Source organism: Triticum aestivum, chromosome 5D, assembly GCF_018294505.1.
Source record: "Triticum aestivum cultivar Chinese Spring chromosome 5D, IWGSC CS RefSeq v2.1, whole genome shotgun sequence".
In the NCBI taxonomy this organism is placed as follows: domain Eukaryota; kingdom Viridiplantae; phylum Streptophyta; class Magnoliopsida; order Poales; family Poaceae; genus Triticum; species Triticum aestivum.
Window position 1 is genome coordinate 286,655,041 of NC_057808.1, and position 22,395 is coordinate 286,677,435.

Here is a 22,395-nt window from a genome sequence, read left to right on the forward strand (position 1 = left end):
CAAATAGCTACCTATTTACATAACTACTCGCTCGATCTTCACTTATATCTTTTTGGAGTAGCTTGTCATTTACTCTTGTGCTTCACTTATATCCTATGAGTAAATTGTTGAATGAATTGAATATCATGAAGTTGAAATTATATGTTCATATCATGCCTAGTAGTAGCTTAACATTGGGTTTAGAAAGTGAAATCTTTTGAAGCCTGACACAGTATTGGTCATACAAGCAATTCATGAATGATTAGTATAAGGAAGAGAACTTTCACATGCAATTATATTATCCTAGAAATCTTCTATGATTGTGAATACCCATTAATTATTTTCAAACTTGAGCAAATTAGTTGAAGTTGGACAAGGAAGACAACGTAATGAGTTATGGTTATGTATATTTGCATAGAAGTTATATTGTCATAGATCCTCCAACATGTGGTGTTTGCCTAGGATCTTTTGCTAGCCACAAATTCGTACTAAGTAGAGATACTACTTGTGGATCCAAAAACCCTTAAACCCAGTTTCTTGCCATGAGTTTCCACCATACCTACCCATGGATTGAATAATATCCTTCAATTAAGTTGCCATCGGTGCATAAAGCAATAAAAATTGCTCCTAAATATGTTTGATCTTCTATTGTAAGGGAAAATTGAGCGTTGTACGAACTTGTGATGGCAAAGTAATAAAAGCGACGGACTGCATAATAAAAGTTTCTATCATAAATGGCAATATAACGTGACTTTCCTTTGCATTAAGAGCTTGGGCATCCAAATAAAAAGCGCATGGCAACCTCTACTTCCCTCTACGAAGGGCATATCTTTTATTTTTCAGTATTTACTTTTATGCAAAGAGTAAATAGTATGAATTCTTATTTCAATCTCAATTACTCTCTAGTTGGCCAGCATCATGTGGTGGGGAAATATCTAGGCACATATGACCAGTCAAATATATTTGATCATGATTTATTATTGTTGACAATTATCTCTATGATAAATGAGTTGGGAGGCAAAATATTAAGCCCCTATCTTTCTCTGTGTTCGATTGATGCCATTTGTTCTAAGAATATGCTTTGTGTAGTAGCAATCATGGAAGACTATATGATGATTGAGTATGTGGAGCTCGTACTTAGACTCTGTTGAATAAATTGAATTGCAATTGTTTGGTGACTAAGAATATAGGTTGTTGAGTTTCAAGAGAATTCATTGTTTGAACATTAACATGTGAATTGGTTGCTACTTTGCCATGATGAATTTTATGAGAAAGAGTTATTGTTATGATGCTAGGATAAGTGATTGAAATTATCATTGATCAAACTTATGCACTATGCTAGCATTCACACTTCGTAAATTATTTCTTTTATCATTTACCTACTCGAGGACGAGTAGGAATTAAGCTTGGGGATGCTGATACGTCTCCAACGTATTTATAAATTATGAAGTATTCATGCCATGTTTACAACAATTTCATATGGTTTTGGTATGATTTGCATGGAACTAACCCGGACTGACGTTGTTTTCAGTAGAACTACCGTGGTGTTGTTTTTCGTGCAGAAATGAAAATTCTCCAGATGAGCTGAAACTTTTTGACGATTCTTTTTGGAACAAAAGAGACCCCCCGAAGCTTCTTGGAAGGACCAGAAGGTGAAGGAGTAGAGCACATGACACTGGGGCACGCCAGGGGGCCCAGGCGCGTCCCGGTGGGTTGTGCTCACCTCGAGGCCCATCTTCGCGTGAAACCACGCCAAAAATCCTATAAATACAGAAACCCCCAGAAATAACCCTAGATCAGAAGTTCCACCGCTGCAAGCCTCTGTAGGCACGAAAAAACAATCTAGACCCCGTTTCGGCACTCCGTCGGAGGGGGAAATCATCACCGGTGGCCATCTTCATCATCCTGGCGGCCACCATGATGAGGAGGGAGTAGTACACCCTCGGGGCTAAGGGTTTGTACCAGTAGCTATGTGTTTAATCTCTCTATCTCTCTCTCGTGCTCTTGAGATGTCACGATCTTGATGTATCGCGAGCTTTGTTCATATAGTTAGATCATATGGTGTTTTCCCCTCTCTATCTTGTTGTGAATTGAGTTTTCCCTTTGAGATTTCGTTTTATCGGATTGAATACATTTATGGATTTGAGAGCACTTGATATAGGTCTTGCATATGAATACCTGTGGTGACAATGGGATATTATATTGATTCACTTGAGATATGTTTTGGCACTCAACTCGCGGATTCCCGAGGTGACATTGGGGTTATCTATGCATAAAGGTTGATGCATGTTATCGTCTTTTGTTTCTCCGATAGAAATCTTGGGGCACTCTTTGAGGTTCTTTGTGTTGGATTGAGTATTATGAATCTGAATTTGCTTTGGTGTTATTTTAGTACGAACTCTTGATAGATCGATCAGAAAGAATAGCTACGTGTTATTTTAGTATGAACTCTTGATAGATTGATCGGAAAGAATAACTTGGTGTTATTTTAGTACGAACTCTTGGATAGATCGATCAGAAAGAATAGCTACAAACAATTTCTTCTTATGTTCTCCACTAGATAGGAACTTTGGAGTGATTCTTCATTGCATGTTGAGGGATGGTTATATGATCCAATTAGATTAGCATTGTTGAGAGATTGCACTAGCGAAAGTACGGACCCTAGGCCTCATTTTCAAGCATTGCAATACCGTTTTGTGCTTACTTTTTCTACTTGCTACCTTGCTGTTTTTTATTGTTCTTATTACAAAAACCAATATCTACTATCCATATTACACTTGTATAACCATCTCTTCACCGAACTAGTGCACCTATACAAATTACCATTGTATTTGATGTGTTGGGGACACAAGAGACTCTTTGTTATTTGGTTGCAAGGTTGTTTGCGAGAGACCATATTCATCCTACGCCTCCCACTGATTGATAAACCTTAGGTCATTGCTACCTCTTGAGCACTGCGTTGGTTTTCCCTTGAAGAGGAAAGGGTGATGCAGCAAAGTAGCGTAAGTATTTCCCTCAATTTTTGAGAAGTATCAATCCAGTAGGAGGCTACACACGAGTCCCTCGCACCTACACAAACAAATAAATCCTCGCAACCAACGCGGTAAGGGGTTGTCAATCCCTACAAGGTCACTTACGAGAGTGAGATCTCATAGAGATGATAAGATAATATTTTTGGTATTTTTGTGATAAAGATGCAAATTAAAATAAAGGGACAATTGCATTTTTACCCCTAGTTGGTTCCTACCCACGGGTTTTGCCCTTACTTTTCGAGCTTGCTCAGTTTTGCCCTTACTTTTTCCGTCGAGGTCCCTCGAATGCCCTTTGACCGTTTGATCAAAACTTTGAAAATTCATAACTAATTCATATGAACTCGGAAAAATGCAAATAAGATATCAAAATGTTCAGATAAACATTACCTTTATGTGCATATCATTTGCATTCAGGACAAAAGCACCCTTAAACTACCTGAGGTAATTAATGTTATTAACATTATTAAAAATAAAAAGGTATAAACAATATTTTTTTTCATGAATTAAAATTACATGCAAATGTAGGTGATGTTTTCTGAACATCCTGATATCTTATTTGCATTTTTCTGAGTTCGTATCAACTTGTTATGAAGTTTCCAAATAATGGTCAAAGTCGTTAGAACATTCTTAACCAGACGATACGAACTCAGAAAAATGCAAATAAGATATCTGGATGTTCAGAAAACATCACCTACATTTGCATGTAATTTTTATTCATGTAAAAATATTGTTTATACCTTTTTATTTTTAATAATGTTAATAACATTAATTACCTCAGGTAGTTTAAAGGGTGATTTTGTCCTGAATGCAAATGATATGCACATAAAGGTAATGTTTACCTGAACATTTTGATATCTTATTTTCATTTTTCTGAGTTCATATGAATTAGTTATGAATTTTCAAAGTTCTGGTCAAACGGTCAAAGGGCATTCGAGGGACCATGACGGAAAAAGTAAGGGCAAAACTGAGCAAGCTCGAAAAGTAAGGGCAAAACCCGTGGGTAGGAACCAACTAGGGGTAAAAATGCAATTGTCCCTAAAATAAAAGGCAACGGAAATAGCTAAGTGTTGGAAGATTAATATGATGGAAAATAGACCCGGGGGCCACAGGTTTCACTAGTGGCTTATCTCGAGAGCATAAGTATTTACGGTGGGTGAACAAATTACTATTGAGCAATTGACAGAATTGAGCATAATTATGAGAATATCTAGGCATGATCATGTATATAGGCATCACGTCCGAAACAAGTAGACCGACTCCTGCCTGCATCTACTACTATTACTCCACACATCGACCGCTATCCAGCATGCATCTAGAGTATTAAGTTCATAAGAACAGAGTAACGCTTTAAGCAAGATGACATGATGTAGAGGGATAAACTCATGCAATATGATAAAAACCCCATCTTGTTATCCTCGATGGCAACAATACAATACGTGCCTTGCTGCCCCTACTGTCACTGGGAAAGGACACAGCAAGATTGAACCCAAAGCTAAGCACTTCTCCCATTGCAAGAAAGATCAATCTAGTAGGCCAAACCAAACTGATAATTCGAAGAGACTTGCAAAGATAACCAATCATACATAAAAGAATTCAGAAGATTCAAATATTGTTCATAGATAAACTTGATCATAAACCCACAATTCATCGATCTCAACAAACACACCGCAAAACAAGATTCCATCGAATAGATCTCCACGAGAGAGGGGGAGAACATTGTATTGAGATCCAAAAAGAGAGAAGAAGCCATCTAGCTAATAACTATGGACCCGAAGGTCTGAGGTAAACTACTCACACTTCATCGGAGAGGCTATGGTGTTGATGTAGAAGCCCTCCGTGATCGATGCCCCCTCCGGCGGAGCTTCGGAACAGGCCCCAAGATGGGATCTCACGGGTACAGAAGGTTGCGGCGGTGGAATTAGGTTTTTGGCTCCGTATCTGATCGTTTGGGGGTACGTAGGTATATATAGGAGGAAGGAGTACGTCGGTGGAGCAACGTGGGGCCCACGAGGGTGGAGGGCGCGGCCAGGGGGTAGGCGCCCCCCTACCTCATGGCTTCCTGGTAGCTTTCTTGACGTAGGGTCCAAATCCTCTGGATCATGTTCGTTTCGAAAATCATGTTCCCAAAGGTTTCATTCCGTTTGGACTCCGTTTGATATTCTTTTTCTGCAAAACTCTGAAATAGGCAAAAAACAGCAATTCTGGGCTGGGCCTCTGGTTAATAGGTTAGTGCCAAAAATAATATAAAAGTGTATAACAAAGCCCAATAATGTCCAAAACAGAAGATAATATAGCATGGAGCAATCAAAAATTATAGATACGTTGGAGACGTACCAGTCATCCACTTGAGGGAAAATTGCTACTGTCCTACAAAACTCTGCGCTTGGAGGCCCAACACAAGTCTACAAGAATAAAGTTGTGTAGTAGACATCAATATGCCTGCAATGTATCTATAAATTTTTATTGTTCCATGCTATTATGTTATTTGTTTTGGATGTTTTATATGCATTAATATGCTATTTTATATTTTTTGGGACTAACATATTAACCTAGAGCCCAGTGCCAGTTCCTGTTTTTTCTTGTTTTTGAGTTTCGCAAAAAAGGAATACCAAACGGAGTCCAAACGGAATGAAGCCTTCGCGATGATTTTTCTTGGACCATAAGACAACCAGGAGAGAGATGAAGTCGGAGGAGCCACGAGGCGGTCACAAGGACAGAAGGCGCCCCCCCACCCTTGTGGGCCCCCTATGAACCCTCCTGACCTAATTCTTTCGCCTATATATTCCAAAATATCCCAAAACCAGCACAGGCATCCACGAAAACACTTCTCCACCGCCGCAACCTTCTATACCCGTGAGATCCCATCTACGGACCTTTTCCGGCACCCTGCTAGAGGGGGATTCGATCACAGAGGGCTTCTACATCAACTCTATTGCCCTTCCGATGAAGCGTGCACGTGAGTAGTTTACCATAGACCAATGGGTCCATAGCTAGTAGCTAGATGGCTTCTTCTCTCTCTTTGATTCTCAATACCATGTTCTCCTCGATGTTCTTGGAGATCTATTCGATGTAATACTTTTTTGCGGTGTGTTTGCCGAGATCCGATGAATTGTGGATTTATGATCAGCTTATCTATGAAGATTATTTGAATCTTCTCTGAATTCTTTTATGCATGATTTGATATCTTTGTAATTCTCTTTGAACTATCGGTTTGGTTTGGCCAACTAGATTGGGAGAAGTGCTTAACTTTGGGTTCAATCTTGCGGTGTCCATTCCCAGTAACAGTAGGGGCAGCAAGGCACGTATTGTATTGTTTCCATCGAGGATAAAAAATATTGGGGGTTCATCATATTGCTTGAGTGAATTCCTCTACATCATGTCATCTTACTTAATGTGTTACTCCGTTCTTCATGAACTTAATACTCTAGATGCAGGCTGGAGTCGATCAATGTGTGGAGTAATAGTAGTAGATTGTAACACCCCGGTGTAATTATGCTACAGTAATCCTTGCGGTTAAGTTAATCCTTTTGCTAAACAAGTGTTTGTTCATCATTGTCTCTTGTCTCTTTCATTCCAGTTGGATTCAATTTCAAATTCTGGGTGAATTTCAAATTGCTCAAACATGAAAACTAAAATGTTCATCTTGTGGCAAACAATCACTTGTTAATATTGGTGGTGAACCAACATTTTTGCCAAATGTTTAAGTGGCCTAAAATACTTAAAACAGTGACCTGAGCAATAAATTAAATGCCTTTTAATTTATAAAATTTGCAAACTATTTCAAAAGCCTCACAATCTTGTTGTGGCAGTGCCCAATAATTCTTTGAAATTGTTTTGGCCAGTGGCATATTTTTGCAAAGTCAATTGTGGCTAAAAGGAAATGCAAAAGCTGCTAAAAAGGGAAAATCAAAGGGAAAAAGAAAAGGAAAGAAGAAGGGGTGGGAGAGCCCCTGGCCTCCCCTTGGGCTTCGGCCCATCCCAGCAGGCCAGCCCACCTACCTTTCCCCGTTCATGTTCCCCTCCCCCTGTTCAATCGACCGAGGTCGCGCGCCCGCGCGTCACCGCCGAACCACCTCGCCGGCAACGCCCCCCTGTCGGTTTACAAAAGTAGGGGCACTCCTTTTTACCCCTTTACTTGTGCACGGGCAGTTAGAGCCGCGCCCACGGCCACACTGAGCAGGGCAGAAGAGGGAAGCCGAAGCACAAGGCAACCAAAGCAATGCCAAGACCAAGAGACAAAAAGAGCAAGAGGGCGAGGTCGACTCCCCCAGCAGGACCCTTGCCGGGGCAGCCTCCGCAGTCCCGGCAAGAGCCTTGCCGGGGCAACTTGCCCGACGCCAGCAGAGCAAGCCACCCTTGAGCCCGCGGGTTCCAACACACCAACCAACCACATTGGAACCAAGGCTCGAGAGGCACCTCTGTGGTGGCATGCAGATCTTCGTCAAGATCATAAAACACACAAGATCAGATGAGAACCAGAAGACGACGACCCTCGGTGAGATCCTTGCCGAGGAAATCCACGAGACCCTCGGCAAGACCCTTGCCGGGGACGACCACGGTGCCGCGGCAAGACCCTTGCTGGGGCCCCGGCAAGGCCCTTGCCAAGGACACTTATGGGGCCGCATCCAGGCCCACGTCTGCCAAGACTACACCGCCGCTCCCATGCAGTTGCTAGCTCAACCAGCTGGGCAGGCACCTGCGTGGCAGCGTGCGGCCTCTACGCTGACTCAGCTAGCACCTGCGTGGTGGCATGCAGATCTTCGTGAAGACTCCACCACCGCGCAGGCCCAGCAGCCAGCCAACATGGCGCTACAACGCCTCGTCATCTCGGACACGCGTCGCAGCCAGGCGAGGCGGTGAAAGCTGGGATGAGCTTCCTTGCCATCGCCGATAAAGCAAGAGGGGCACATCGGCAGCGCATTAAATGCGTTTGTCCGACGGTGCCAGAGGATAGACTCATCCACTTCCACCTTTCCACCTCCTGTGTGCCACTGTGGCAACCCCTTTTGTCTATAAAAGGAGGCCCGAGGCGACCATTAGGAGGATTGGGATCTTTTGGACTAGGGACACACCGTAGCTAGTTCAAGAACTCAAGAACACTCAAATACATACACCAAAGCAAGACTAGGGTTTTACGCATCCTCGCGGCCCGAACCTGGGTAAACGATCCTTGTGCTGGCTTCTGGACCCGCTCTTTGCACAATCCCACGCCCGCCAACCGTAGAAGGGATCCCAGTGATCCCATAGGTGTCGTTTCGATCGACATCTTTGGCGCACCAGGTAGGGGGCGCAGTTGTGAAAATCCGGTCTAGCGTTTAGCCTAGCAGTTCTTCATCGCCATGGCTCCCAAGAAGAAGACGATCACGGTGATCAGTTCATCTGGAGCCGGACGGCCCGCACCGATGCGGGCGAGCAGCGGGCCGGTCGCGGACAGAACCCAGGCGCGGCCCGCGAGCACCAACATCGCTCTGGCAGTCAGAGCCTGGCGAGTGGCATCGTTCGTGCGCAAGACGACGGGCCGCACGTCGCCGAACCCAAGGACAGAGCTGAGCCCCCACAGGCGGCGCGCGGCCCTCCAGGGGTGGTGCCGTGCCACCTACGGGAGGCGCAGCAACCTCCAAGACGCCTACGCCGGCGCCACAACACGCTCTTCCCAGGGTGTGCGCGACGAGCAGCGTCACCATGCTGGTGACCCCGGACGCCGCCGTGGGAAGAGTCCTGCGCATCATTCGCGGGACGAAGGAGGCCGGCATGCCCGCCGAAGTGCTGGCAAAAATGGCGCATAGGCTCTAGGCCGTGATAGAGCTCCTTCTAACGTGGTTAGAAGTCGGAGTGTGTCATGGTCCACGTAGCTTTCGCCGCCACCCAAGCCAGCAGAAGCTACGGCGTGCGTAGCTGCTCCTGGACTTCCCTCCTGTCGCGGAAAAGCTCGACGAGTGGAGAGCCACCATCTGGAGCCTCGTCGGTGTCGCCAACAAAGATGAACTGCGACTAGCGGAGCCCTCGGGCCGACGCTCCGTCGAGCCACCACATGCCAGCGGTGGAAGGAATGGAGGTGCTGCAGGCACGGTGCACTCTCCTCCCCCACGCCAGTTGCCGCGGGTGCCGGTCCGTCGTGATGGCGCTTGTGATAACATTTCCATAGCGTCGTCCGACCCACGGACCCACCATGATCAGCGCCAAGTTCTTCGGGAGCGAGCCCATGAAGATACTCGAACCACATCGAGCGCCGGCGCGATCCGCGCCACCAGTCAGATAGGCGGGCAAGGCCCACTATGGACCACCCAGCGCCAGGAAGCTCCGGTGGCCTACCCTACGAGGTGGGTTGCCCGGCCTTTACCCATGAGCTGCGGCAGTTCCAGTGGCCGTCCCACCGCATGTTCAAGCCCGACGTCGGTGAGAAGTACAACGTCAAGACCCACCCGTCGGAGTTCCTCAGCATCTACACCATCGCGATGAAAGCCGCTGGAGCGCGCGACGATAAGGTGCTTGCCAATTACTTCCCGCTGGCGCTGAAACCCAATGTCATGTCTTGGTTGATGCACTTGCCGGTGGATTCCATTTCTTCTTGGTCGGATCTATGTGATGAGTTCGTTGGTGCCTTCACTGGAGGCCACCAAGCCCATGGCCAGGCAAGCGATTTGCATATCATTCCCCAGAAGGAAGGTGAAAACCTGCGCAAGTACATACAGAGGTTCAGCCGGGTGTAATACAACATCCCAGATGTTCATCCCGCCGCCGTGATCAGCGTGTTCCATCAGAATGTGCGCAACCGCAAGATGCGTGAAGAGCTGGCGATGAACAAGGTTGAAGATGTGGCCGAACTTTATGTTCTGGCCGATATATGCGCCCGAGCTGAAGAGGGAAGGAAGTACCCCGGCGAGGACGCCGGCGCGGAAACCAACTCTATGGACGAAGACACCGCCACCCCGACGAAAAAGGGCCGGCGCCGCAACAAGAAGCGTAAGGGCAAGGCTGTGCTTGCCGTCGAGGGATCCGACGACACCGGCGCCGCCAAGAAGGCCAAGGCAGACGAACCCAGCAAGGAGATTGCCAGGTGCTCTGCTTGCTGGGCCTTGGCGGCTGCCGACAAGCCAGGGGGCTCCGACAAGCAGTATTACAAGATCCACCGCACCAAGGGCCACGACCTCCAGAACTGCCGACAAGTTGAGCTGTTTGCTGAAAAGCAAAAGGCCGAGTATGAGAGTCGGGACAAGGAGAAGGGTCAAGATGGTGCCGAAGGATCCGGCAAGAAGCATGGCGGCCAAGGAGGCCGCCGCGACAAGGATAACCAGCAAGAGAGGCCCGCTCGGGGCTGCGACAAGAAGCAGGAAGACGACGATCGTGACAAGGACGAAGAGTCCGGCGAGCATGAGTTCTAGAAGGCTACAGAGGCCATGTGCGTCGATGATGGCGCCTTGCTGCATACTTCTCACTACCAGCTCAAGCAGTGGGCGCGTGAGATCACAGCAGCGGAGCCATCGTTCGACGCTCAGAAGCCGCTGAAGTGGTCCAGCACGACTATCATCTTTGACACCGAGGACCACCCCGATCGCACAACTGCGGTCGGGTGTTTGCCGTTGTTGGTTTCACCAATGATACGCAACCTCAAGGTGACCAAGATGTTGGTTGACGGTGGGGCTGGTCTGAACTTGATCTCACCCGTTGTGATCAAAAGGCTGCAAATTCCTGATGGAGACCTCGAGGAGACGGGCACATTTCAAGGGGTCAACCCGGGAAGGAGCCAGCCGAAGGGTAAGGTCACGCTGCCTGTGACGTTTGGAGGTGAGTTGAACTACAGGATGGAGAGGATTGTCTTCGATGTAGCTGAGATCCCCTTGCCCTACAATGGGATCCTCGGCCGCCCGGCACTAGCCAAGTTCATGGCGGCGTCGCATTACGCCTACAACACGCTGAAGATGCCTAGGCCGATGACCATCATCACCGTCCCCTGCGACAAGAAGGATGCACTGATCTGCGCTGACCTACTCTACCGGGAAGCAATTACAGTGACTGCCGCCAAGGCACTTGTCGGCGTTCTGGGAACGGGGGTCCCTAGACTTGCCTGCCTGCGGCCCACGATGTGGCTGTGCTGCAGGCCTGTACGGCCCATCTTCGTCGACGAGACATTCAAGACCTTCGCGAGGGGCCAAGCCTCGCGAGGCGGACGGCGCAAGACGTCCTCAGGGGTGGCCTCACCAGGCTGCCTCGCGAGGGGTGGAGAGATCAAGGCAGGGCAAACCTCACGAGGCTCTCGTGACGTGAGCCATGACGATCAAGATCAGGCGGGCGCCAGCGCGCGCAGCGTCCCTGTTTCCACTTTGGTGCTAAGGAGGCAAGCGTAGGCGCAAAGTACCGAGGCATCAAGCAAAGGTTTCCATATCGGTGCAATGAGACCAAGACCAGCAGGACGGCAGGACGGAGGTCACCATGGATCCCAAGACGACGTCACTACCAGAGCCTTTTGCAGGCGAAGACCACTTTTGTCAGGATAAGCAGTACTAGTTGTCCCCTTTCAAATTGGCTGTTGTTGGCTCCCTTCCCGCTCAACATTTGGGGAGAGGACCAGGGCCTATATAAGTAGAACTAGCCACCATAGTAGAGGGATGTGATCAAGAGAGATTCGCCTTCCCATCCTCACATCCACAAGCTCGCAGAGCACAAGAACACCTCAACCTCAGGAGGCTGTTCTTCCCATTGTACTGTTCATCATCAGCCCAAGAGGCAATCCAGCACCACCACACTGGAGTAGGGTATTACACCACAACGGTGGCCCGAACCTGTATAAATCTTGTGTCTCTGTGTTGTGAGTCCGTCGAGTTCGTCCGCGAGATCTTAGCGAGCTAGGGCGTAGATCAGTAGGGAGGAAGTCTCTGCGCGCACCCCAGTGTTCGAACCTTGAGGGTTTTGCCGGAACCCGTGATCCTACAGCACTTGCTCCTTCCGCTGAAGCTCTGGGAGGGAAGAAGAAGACCGGCAAGACCTCTCGCACCCACTCCGGCAAGCGCACCTCTTCGGAGTGTTGTGCTACCGTCGAGGACGTGCCAGAGAGCTCCACTGGCAAGAGCAAGAAATCCAGAGTTGCACCGCCAGAGACCAAGAAGGTGTCCGTCAAGGAGGACGGCACGGGAGGGGCTTTCACCATAAGCTCCACCCTCGACAGCAAATAGGAAGGTGCGCTCGTCACCTTCCTGCGGGCGAATGTCGATGTGTTTGCGTGGCAAGCATCCGACATCCCCGGCATTCCCAGGGAGGTGATTGAGCACCACCTTGCTGTCTGTCCTCATGCACGGCCCGTCAAGCAGAAGGTCAGGAAGCAGGCTTTGGAAAGGCAAGAGTTCATCACAGAGGAGATCAGGAAGTTGGAAGCGGCAGGCTTGGTGAGAGGAGTACTCCATCCGACGTGGTTGGCCAATCCGGTGGTGGTGCGCAAGGTAAATGGGAAGTGGAGGCTGTGTATTGACTACACAGATATCACTAAGGCTTGTCCTAAGGACCACTTCCCGTTGCCGCGCATCAACCAGATTGTTGACTCCACGGCCGGGATTGATCTGTTATCATTCCTCGACACCTACTCGGGCTACCACCAGATCTTCATGACAAGAGAAGACGAAGAGAAGACAGCATTCATCACCCCATGTGGTACGTATTGCTTTTTACGGATGCCTTTCGGGTTGACGAGTGCTGGCTCAACGTTTGCAAGAGCAGTCCAAATTGGTTTTGAGCCCTAGCTACATAGAAATATGGAAGCATATATGGATGACATAGTGGTCAAAACCAAGGACAGGGCAACACTTGTACAAGACTTAGAAGAGACGTTTGCAAACCTGCGCAGTTTCAACCTCAAGTTGAACCCTGATAAGTGTGTCTTCGACGTTCCGTCCGGCAAACTTCTCGGGTTCTATGTGTCACAGCGTGGGATCGAGGCAAACCCAGACAAGATCAAGGCTATCGAGCAAATTGAGGCGCCCAAGCGGATCAAGGATGTGTGTCGGCTCACTGGCTGCGTTGCCGCCATGAGCAGATTCATCTCCAAGTCTGCCGAGCGCGCCCTTCCCTTTTTCAAAATCTTGAAAAAGGCGGGACCAATGGAATGGACCCCAGAGGCCGAAGCAGCGCTACAGGATTTGAAGAAATACCTCTCCTCTACGCCGATACTAGTTGCGCCTAAACCACAAGAGCCATTGCTGTTGTACCTAGCGGCAATGAATCAAGTGGTCAGCACCGCGCTAGTGGCGCAAAGGGAGGTCGATGAAGAGGCAGTGGCAACGACATGACTGGTGGATGGCGAGCCAGCACCCCCCCCGGCAGGGCCTGGTGCCAGCAAGGCAAGGCCTCGGCAGAGCCTGACGCCATCAGGACAGGGCCCGCGCAACCAAATGGAGTGGTGCAGAAGAAGAAAATGATGCAGCACCTGGTTGACTTCGTCTGCTCCCTCTTGCAAGGGGCTAGGTCAAGGTACTCCGGTGTGCAAAATTTCTCTTCGGCCTCCTTATGGCCTCGAGGAAGCTGCGTCATTACTTCTAAGCCCACAAAATCACCGTCGTCACCCGCGTCCCATTGCAACGGATATTGCATAACCCAGACGCAACCGGGAGGATTGTGGAGTGGGCCTTGGAGCTGTCGAGCTTTGGTTTGAAGTTTGAAAGTACATCGATGATCCAGAGCAGAGTCTTGGCGGAGTTCATTGCGGAATGGACTCCAACGCCCGACGAAGAAATCCAGGAGACCACTCTCCCCGGCAAGGAAGCAAGTCGCAACTGGATCATGTACTTTGACGGGGCTTTCTTGCTGCAAGGCGCCGGTGCTGGTGTGCTGCTCGTCGCACCCACCGGAGAGCACCTCAAGTATGTAATCCAGATGCACTTTCCCAGGGAGATGTCCACAAACAACACTGCTGAATACGAGGGGTTGCTTGCCGGTCTCAGGATCGCAGCAGACCTCAGGGTTAAGAAGCTCATCGTCAGGGGTGATTCACAGCTTGTCGTCAGGCAAGTCAACAAAAATTGTCAGAGCCCATTGATGGAGGCCTACGTAGATGAGGTGAGGAAACTGGAAGAGCGCTTTGACAGTATACAAGCATAGCACGTTTCCCGAGCGGAGAACGACATCGCCGATTACCTGTCGAAGCGCGCTGCCTTCAAACTACCTGTGGAACCAGGTACTTTTGTGCTTCGGTTAACTCAGCCATCCGTTGAACCATCAACAGAGCAGAACAAGCGGAGGAAATCAGGCCCCGACAAGTACTTTCCCGCCGAGCTCCCAGGAGCCGCCGGCAAGGATGCTGCCATGGACACTGAGCCTGCCATGGTGTAACACCCCGGATGTGACTTTCCATATTTGTAACTCCAACTCTTGCCATTTTCGGCTATGTGTTATGATATTCCCTCCGTGGTTGGGTTTTTGTCTTTCATTTTGCATTTTGTTCATGTCATGCATTTCATATCATGTCATCATGTGCATCCCATTTGCATACGTGTTCGTCTCTTGCATTCGAGCATTTTCCCCGTTGTCCGTTTTGCAATCCGACACTCCCACATGCACCGGCGCGCCCCTCTTGTCTCTTTTCGTGAGCGGGTGTTAACCGTTCTCGGAATAGACCGAGGTTTGCCAAGTGGCCTTGGTACACCACCGGTAGACCACCTGTCAAGTTTCGTTCCATTTGGAGGCCGTTTGATGCTCCGACGGTTAACCGGGTAACCGCAAAGGCCTCTTGTGTGTTGCAGCCCAACACCCCTCCAAAACAGCCCAATAACACATATAAACTCCCTCCATGCTCTCCGCCATTGGATCACGATCGTGTGGGCGAAAACTACACCTCATTTGGAGTCTCCTACCTCCCTCTACCTATAAATATGTGCATCCCCCCGAATTTTCGCAGTCCAAACCCTAGCCACCGCTCCCCTCGCGCAGCCAGACACGTCCGAGCGACGCCGGACGCGTCCTCCACCGCCTCCGCACCACTCCCGTGCTGCCACGTGGTGCGCCGCCGCTTCCCACCGCCGCCGGCCCGCGAGCCCGCGCGGGGCCCTCCGGGCCCGGTCGCCGCCACCCGCACCCGCGGTCGCTGCCGCCCGCGCCTCCGGTGAACCCCGCCGCCTCGGCCCACAGTCCGGCCGCCGCCCCGCCGCGCCGGCCCCTTCCTCGCCGCCCAGCGCCGCCTCCTCATCGTCCACGCCCGGATCCGGCGAGATCCGGCCGAATCCGCCCGGAGCTACCTCGCCGGCGTTTTCCCCGGCCAACTCCGGCCACCACCGCACCATCTCCGGCGAGATCCCGTCGGGGTGGACGAGATCCACCCGTTCCTCGAACCAAACAGCCTCCCCGCGTCCCAATCCACTCCGTCCCGGAACCATCTCGTCTCGCGTTGACTTCCGCGGAGGTGAAATTTCACCAAGTCCCGGAGCTCTCTGATATTTTTATGCCCTGTTCATCATGTCATATCTCTTCGCATACTACTCCGTTTTGCGTGCATGATATGTCAAAATGTTCATCACGAGATGCTCTTCATTTTGTTCCTTTGTGCCATGCTCATTTGAGTTCATCTGGGTGCTCAAATCTCTAATGCAAGAGTGCTATAATTTTTTTACTTCTGTTACTTATCTGAATATGATGATTTGTCATTTTTGTTGCATTTGATGTGTGCATCTTATGAGCATGAGTTCTACATGTGTTTTGGACTATGCCATGTCCTCTTTACATAGGTACTTGCAATGTATTTTTTTGATATACGTGGTGACTAGCACAAGCATGCAAACTAGGCTTCGTGATGTTTCTGTTTTCCGGGACTTGGGATTTTGCTAAGTCTTTTCCCTGCTGTTATTTTGATGCCATGTATCCATGTTGCTACAGTGAGATCCATGATTATTTTGAGATACTTAAGTAAGGATGTTTTGAACATATGGTTATGTTCTGTCCATCCATGCCACTGCTTGCAATTATGGAGTGCCCTAGCATGTCATTTTATTGCTCTACTTTCGCTACAAAATGTTCCTGGCAGATTGTTTACATGTGAATCAATTTTGCCAAGGTTGTTGTAGTTGATCCTTGCATGCTATGAACTTGCTCTTGCCATGATTAGCTTCATGAACATGTCATCTTGCTGTTGTCATGCTCGTTTTGTCATGCAATGCTTTGTGGTGAGTGAATCGAGCTCGCAAAGATGCCTTCATAATTCTGTTAATGCCATGCTCTGTTTTCTGCCGTCTGAATCTCGTAATAAAACTTGCTATGTTTATAGAGGTGCCATCATATCTTCTGTGCCCTTTTGGCTCATGATTAGTACGGGACTTTTGTTGTATACATTTAGTAGATTCATGTCATGCCTTGATTTGCTATGATATGTTCCTGTAGCATTCTGTTTGCTTGCTCTAAACATGGCTTCCTGATGTTATTTCTGGCATGTTAGTATTTTCACTGTCTGTGAAGCTGATATATTTTCACTTTTGCCATGCGTGTTTGAAACTTCTCTGATGTGATTTAGCCGTAGCACAGTGTTCATGTTTTGTCAAGCATCTTGAGTACATCACTATCATATGCTTTGTTGTTATGTTGTTGTGCAGTAGCTTAGCTTCTTGTTGCATACTAAGTGGCATCGTGCTGTTAATCGCAGAATTGTGCCATCCTTGTTTTGCATGTCATTTGCAAACCGTGCATCCGATTCCGGTGATCCTTATATCGATTTCAACCGAAATCATCTCATCTTTCCAGCGGCATACTTGGTTCATCTTTTCCCTTCCGGAGCACGCATATGCATTGCATATCACATCTCGCATATCATGCCATGTATTGCATCATGTTGCTTGTGCATTTCCCGTGATTGATTGTTGGTCCTTTGATTGTGTTCTTGCTTTGGGTAGAGCCGGGAGACGAGAACGCTTACGGGGAACCTGTTGAGAACGCTTACGAGGATCAAGCTTTCGACAACTCTGAGAACCTTGCAGGCAAGATGACCATACCCTCGAAATCACTTCTATCTTTGCTTGCTAGTTGTTCGTTCTATTGCTATGCCGCGCTACCTACCACTTGCTATATCATGCCTCCCATATTGCCATGTCAAGCCTCTAACCCACCTTTCCTAGCAAACCATTGTTTGGCTAAGTTACCGCTTTTGCTCAGCCCTTCTTATAGCGTTGCTAGTTGCAGGTGAAGTTGAAGTTGGTTCCATGTTGGAACATGGTTATTTTGGCATATCACAATATCTCTTATTTAATTAATGCATCTATATATTTGGTACACGATGGAAGGCTCGGCCTTATGCCTGGTGTTTTGTTCCACTCTTGCCGCCCTAGTTTCCGTCATACCGGTGTTATGTTCCTTGATTTTGCGTTCCTTACGCGGTTGGGTGATTTATGGGACCCCCTTGACAGTTCGCCTTGAATAAAACTCCTCCGGCAAGGCCCAACCTTGGTTTTACCATTTGCCACCGAAGCCTTTTTCCCTTGGGTTTTCGCGAGCCCGGGGGTCATCTTTATTTAACCCCCCCGGGCCAGTGCTCCTTTGAGTGTTGGTCCGAACTAAGATGCCTGCGGGGCCACCTTGGGGAAACTTGAGGACTGGTTTTACTCGTAGCTAGTCTCATCCGGTGTTGCCCTGAGAACGAGATTTGTGCAGCTCCTATCGGGATTTGTCGGCACATCGGGCGGCTTTGTTGGTCTTGTTTTACCATTGTCGAAATGTCTTGTAAACCGGGATTCCGAGACTGATCGGGTCTTCCCGGGAGAAGGAATATCCTTTGTTGACCGTGAGAGCTTGTGATGGGCTAAGTTGGGACACCCCTGCAGGGTATTATCTTTCGAAAGCCGTGCCCGTGGTTATGTGGCAGATGGGAATTTGTTAATGTCCGGTTGTAGAGAACTTGACACTTGACTTAATCAAAATACATCAACCGCGTGTGTAGCCGTGATGGTCTCCTTTCGGCGGAGTCCGGGAAGTGAACACGGTTTGAGTTATGCATGAACGTAAGTAGTTTCAGGATCACTTCTTGATCAGTTCTAGCTCCGCGACCGTTGCGCTGCTCCTCTTCTTGCTCTTATTTGCGTATGTTAGCCACCATATATGCTTAGTGCTTGCTGCAGCTCCACCTCATCACCTCATCCTTCCTATAAGCTTAAATAGTCTTGATCTCGCAGGTGTGAGATTGCTAAGTCCTCGTGACTCACAGATTCTACCAAAACAGTTGCAGGTGCCGACGATACCAGTGCAGGTGACACAACCGAGCTCAAGTGGGAGTTCGACGAGGAACTTGGTCGTTACTATGTTTCGTTTCCCGATGATCAGTAGTGGAGCCCAGTTGGGACGATCGGGGATCTAGCATTTGGGGTTATCTTCTTTTCATTTGGATTTGACCGTAGTCGGTCTATGTATGTAGTTTGGATGATGTATGAATTTATTTATGTATTGTGTGAAGTGGCGATTGTAAGACAACTCTCTTTATCCCATTCTTGTTCATTACATGGGATTGTGTGAAGATGACCCTTCTTGTGACAAAACCTACAATGCGGTTATGCCTCTAAGTCGTGCCTCGAAACGTGAGAGATATGGCCGCATCGTGGGCGTTACAAGTTGGTAATCAGAGCCATCCCTGACTTAGGAGCCCCCCTGCTTGATCGAATCACTGGCGTTGTTGAGTCTAAAAAAATTTTTTGAGTCTTAGGATTATATATATCGGAGAGTAGGATTCTTTTTACTCCTCAGTCCCTTCGTTGCTCTGGTGAGGCCCCCTGACGTAGATGTTTTGACTCTCCTCTCCTCAAATTTGACTAAATTTTTTTTTAGGATCACGCGGGTATCTTGGAATCGTTCCGATGGTTTTGTGACGAGAACATTGTTCTTGGTGCCTCCTGACACTTAGGGGTTGTGGCAGTGTCCCGGGGAGTTGAGCTCCGTGGTGTTGTCGTCACAATTTTATCGTTGCAGTTCTGGAATACCTGAGTTTCGACGACATCGAAAATCTCTTTTATGCAGTTGTTGGTGAGATCACCTCGACGCCACCCAGTACTGGGGCGGGAGTTCGGGAGTATTGCCATAACTCGTATAACTGATGCTTTTCTAAGGTTGAGGTAAATGATTTCCGACGATTTCTTGGTTATGTGTTGAAGGATGGATACAGCTGGATCTAGGTATTGTTAGTTTGGGTGAGATATATTGTGTGCCCTGTATCCCCAACACCTGATTGCATAACCAGAAAGTTTCGGGAGTTTATAAGTGGGAATTCAAGTAGCTCCTAGGATATCTTTCCGACAGATGCATGATATGAGATTGGGGTTCGACGTCTAGTGGTCTGCCTATCCACGGTTGGTTTTATAGTGGTCTCGTAGTGTCTTAAAGAGTCCTCGGCTATGCCGACTCGGGGACGCTTCGTATGTCATGTGCACTGCCTTGTACATCATGGTGTTGTACGATCGAGCCCGTGTGGTCCCCACCATGAAAACTTTGGACAAAATCTCTATCATATGTTTGTTCCGGCTTATTCTGCAAGCCAATCCTTTGTTTTGTTTTGAGTTATTCGAGTTGCTTCGAAGTCAAATGTTGATTCCATACCTTTTTCTAAGTGGCTTCTCGACTTATGGAAGTGTGATGATTTACTATGGAATTCATTCGTTCATCCTCGTTCGAATGTTTATTGTGAAGACTATATGTTGCAATTTCTATCCATTGATTCAACTTGTCTATCTGTCTATCAAGATGCTAACGGATGTCACCCCCTTCAGGATGGCTCCGCCAACGCGTCAGAATCCGGAACACAATGATGGGAGTCAAGCGAACCCTCCGCCACCACCTCCGCCTCCGGAGGCATGGCAAGCTATCATGGCAGCCACCAATGCCAATGCTCAGATGATTTTGCAACTCTTGCAAGAGCGCACCCAAGGGCAAGGCAACCAAGGAAATCAAGGCCAAGGCAACAATCAGCCTCACTTCGCTACCCTCAACCAGTTTGCAAATCAGCCAAAGTCTTTCAGCTACTGTGCCGAGGCCACAGACGCCGATGATTGGCTCGTGGACATCAACAAGCATTTTGAATGTAGCAATGTCAAGCCTGAGGACTTTGTCAAGTTTGCTTGTTTTCAACTCAAGGATCAAGCTGCCGAGTGGTATCAACAATACAGAGATCCCAGAGGAGGTCGTGTGATTACCTGGGATGATTTCCGCCGAGACTTCAAAGCACCACATTCCACAAAGTGTTGTTGAGAGCAAGCGTGAGGAGTTCCGCAATATCAAGCAAGGCAGCATGTCCGTGTATCAATACAATACCCAGTTTCAGAAACTCGCTCACTTCGCTAAGCAAGACGTCCCTGATGAAAAGAGCATGATTTATCAATTCAGAGGTGGCCTCAGAGAAGATCTGCAATTAGCTCTCATGCTTTTTGAGCCGACCAAGTATGATGAATTCTACAACATGGCACTGAAGCAAGAAGCTGCTCAGCTCAAGTGTGAGGCTTCTAAGAAGAGAGTCAGGGACGCAGTTCAGTCTTCTTCTTCCTCACTAGTGGCTGCTAAGCATCAGAAGTTCTGGTTGCCTCCTCCTCCTCCGTTTCGTCAGGCTTTCCAGCAGAAGAACAAAGGTGGCCATGGATCTTCCCACCCACCCAACCCAGTCTATCAGAACAAGTCTCAGAATCAGGCTCCAAGGTCAATAGCTCCTTATCATCATCCGCTCTTAGAGGTGACTTGCAACAAGTGTCAGCAGAAAGGTCACTATGCGAACAAGTGCTTCAACCAAAGGCGCCTTCCACCTCCACCTCCTGTTCGTTCAGCAAGCAATGTAGTGGTCAAGCATAATCCCAAGTCTGCAAAGGTGAACATGATGAATGCAGCGCAAGCGGAGGAATCTACTGACGTGATAATGGGTAATCTCTTAGTTAATGATATTCCTGCAAAAGTCTTATTTGATACCGGTGCATCGCATTCTTTCATGTCATATCCTTTTGCATCGAAGCACAATTTTGACACAGAGGAATTACCTAGAGCAATGCAAGTTATTTCTCCGGCTAAGCGTTTGAGCTCTAGCATGATGGTTCCGAATGTCGGTATCCAGATGGGCGACGATAAATTTCTGGCTAAACCTATTGTTCTTGGCGACTCTGATATCGATCTAATTCTCGGGATGGATTGGCTTTCTAAGCACAAGGCTCAACTTAATTGTGCTGCCAGGGAAATTCAATTGACACACTCTTCTGAGAATGTGATCATCTATGCTGCTCGTGATGAGACCATTCAGTTATTATCTCTCAATGAGAAGGGCAAGCTAGACGCAATTTCTCAGATTCCAGTCGTTTGTGAGTACCAAGATCTCTTTCCAGAAGAGCTTCCGGGTATGCCTCCTCACCGGCCAGTCGAGTTCGTTATCGATCTTGAGCCTGGCATGGAACCCGTTTGCAAGCGTCCATACAAGCTTGGACCCAAGGAGCTGAAGGAATTGAAGAAACAGCTCGATGAACAAGAGCGTCTGGGTCTGATCAGACCGAGTTCATCTCCGTGGGGTTGTGGAGTTCTCTTTGTCCAGAAGAAGGATGGCACGGACCGACTATGCGTCGATTACCGTCCATTGAACAAGAAGACAATCAAGAACAAGTATCCACTTCCCAACATCAATGAGCTATTCGAGCAACTTAAAGGTGCTGAAGTATTCTCCAAGCTTGACCTTCGTATGGGTTATCATCAGATTCGCAATCGCGAACAAGATATTCCCAAGACAGCATTCAGAACAAGCTTTGGTTCTTATGAATATACTGTCATGTCTTTCGGCCTTGTCAATGCTCCTCCAACATTCTCTCGAATGATGAACTTCATCTTCAACCCCTACACCAATGAATTCATCTTGGTGTATCTCGATGATATCTTGGTCTTCTCCAAGAATAAGAAGGACCATGCCAAACATTTGCGATTGGTGCTCGACAAGCTCAGAGAGTATCAATTCTATGCAAAGTTTTCCAAATGTGAGTTTTGGCTTGATGAAGTCTTTACCTTTGTCATATCATCTCTGCCAAGGGCATCGCTGTTAATCTCGAGAAGGTGTCTGCAGTTGTGAATTGGGAACCTCCTCAGAATGTCAAGCAGCTTCGCAGTTTTCTTGGACTTGCAAGCTATTGTCGAAGATTTGTTGAGAATTTCAGTAAGATTGCAAAGCCTCTTTCCAACCTCCTCCAGAAGCATGTGAAGTATGTCTGGACTCCTGAGTGTGATGTTGCTTTCAACACTCTCAAAGAGAAACTTGTCACAACTCCTGTCTTAACTCCTCCTGACGAATCCAAACCATTCGAAGTCTTCTGTGATGCTTCTCTTCAAGGTCTCAGTGCTGTGTTAATGCAAGAGAAGAAAGTTGTGGCCTATACCTCTCGTCAGTTGAAGCCCAACGAAAAGAACTACCCCACTCATGATCTTG